Below are 2240 nucleotides of genomic sequence, written 5' to 3'. Positions count from 1 at the left end.
GCCTTTCGATTTGTCTACAGAGCATTTCTCCATCTATTGAAATCATGATTGGAACCTAAACATGTTTTTTGAAAAAACAAAAGTGATTTTCATTTTTCTCCTTGTCATTCGCGTCAATTTAAGTTCGAAAACCAAATAATTGATCCATGTATTCGCCCGTAATTCATATACAATTAAAGTTTCTTTCTCCTTCTTCTTAAGTGATGGATAATGGATGAATCATTTTCTGAATCGATATAAGCTTGAAAATCCTATTGAAAATTGTTCGGATCGATCAACTTTTTCGACCACTCTCGACCACATAACGCTTCACTTTAAAAAGCCGTTTTATGCAAAAAAAATTTCAAAAGTTTTCGATGCAATACAAGTGTATATTGGTATACGCAGAACAAGGGGAAAAGAACTTGAAAAAAAAAATATTTGACATTCCCCTTTAAACAAATGCGTAATAATTCATTACATTTTATAAAAAATATAAAATTGGCTCTGGCACGGATATATTTCGGGATAATAAAATGAATCATCTTTCGCAGGATGGAGGATTTTCTAAGAATTTATTCGCGTCTTTATTTTGATAAACTTTGAAATCGTTCATCGACGACACATCTATTTTGGGAGATCGAACTGGAGTTGAGGGCGGCGAGGGTGAATCTAAACAGATAATTGTTAGATCAGCATCAGTTTTCTGCTGCACATCCACGCCACGATGCTGACCCGCTATTGCTGAATTACCGTTTATATTTGATGTGGACACGGTGGATGAAGTTGCAGATGAAGTATTGATCTTACACGCAGGCCGTCTCTTAGCCAATGGCGTATCGTCATCATCCGAATCACTTAAAGTTAAGTCCACTGTTTCGCTATTTGTGGTGGAGGAAGGTAACTCGTTCGAAGTAACTGTAACCGAAACAGCAGCGGCTTTAATTGGCTTAACATCCTCTGTGGTAATGAGTTCTATATCGTCTGAAATTACTTCCACTTTTTCCACCGGCTTAGTGGGTATATCTAAGATTTGCGAATCTGCTCTTAAGCTATGTGTACTCCATGAACCATCTTTGTGCAATTGAATTTCGGCATCATCAGATTTCAATAGATTTGAAGCTAAAACCTCTTGAAAATAACCTTCAATTACAAGATTATCGAAAGCTGGAGGCTTATTATGCAGGCACAGGACAATTCCACGTACGTTTGCGTTCATTCATTTGCAAATACAAGTTGGCATCGAAACATTGCAAATGAGTATGGTATGGACATCTTCATTTTTCCCAAAGGACAATTTAAAGTGACCTTCAGCATTGTCGTGGCAATCTCACAATCAGCATCTTCGCGCAATTTTTCTTTAATTAGAGCTCGAGTATAATCCGCTGGCTTTACACCTTTAGTTTTCAGTCGTGTCAATAGTTGGCCAGATGTTAATTTCTTAACAGCGATAAACAACGATGCAATATCCGCGAGTATAATCCGGCGACCATTGTACAGTAATGGTATTTGTTACTGTCAGCGATAGTTTAACATTTGAGGTTACATTTATAGGACGTGGAGGTCTTTTGGGTTCCATATTTGGACGCGTTTGTGGTAATGCATTCGGTAGCTGACACATTTTGTTATTCACCTTAACGGCCACACTAGGTGGAAAGCAATCATCTTGGTCACAAGATGTCTCCAGCAAACAGAAACGCAATTGCACTTGGATAGCATGTTCAACTTCTGAGCTGTTACGAATGTCACGATTTGAAGCAATCTCTGTAGCCTGTTGCGGTGTCAATGTAAAGTAAAATGGCACCTCTTGCATGCGTTGGGCATTACGAGGTACCAGCGATGAGGGTTTAATCAATGTACCTAAGAAGTCGTAAAAAGCCAGCTTTTTTAAACATACATCCGGATGAATGGGCATTTGCGTGGGTATAGCATGCATAAATGGCACCACATTATTACCGGGTGGAACGGTCAGCGGCATACCGGCAGCTGCTGCTGGATTTAATATTTGCTGTGCGCCTCCAGGCATTTGAGCATTAGCTGCTGCAGCGGAGACTAAATTGCCGGGATTCGGCTGCATTTGCATTTGTGAATACATTTTTTTCGGATCTGGAGGACCGTACAGAGTGCCTTGTTGTTGTTCAACTAAGGATTGCGCCTAAACTTCTCTTTTTTTTGTGGGAAATCAAATCAAAATTTGTACGTAATAAAGTTAAAATGCGGCGTTGATAATCAATTTTACGTCCAGCAAAGGATATATTCAT

General features: G+C 39.1%; 1 pseudogene; it reads right to left on the bottom strand.

The window, feature by feature from the left end:
* Positions 1-518: 518 nt before the first annotated feature.
* On the bottom strand, positions 519-2240 carry LOC119631773 (annotated as a pseudogene).

The sequence above is a fragment of the Glossina fuscipes genome, unplaced genomic scaffold (genome assembly GCF_014805625.2).
Source record: "Glossina fuscipes isolate IAEA_lab_2018 unplaced genomic scaffold, Yale_Gfus_2 1, whole genome shotgun sequence".
Taxonomy (NCBI): Eukaryota; Metazoa; Arthropoda; class Insecta; order Diptera; family Glossinidae; genus Glossina; species Glossina fuscipes.
This window is presented reverse-complemented; position numbering and strand designations above follow the sequence as displayed.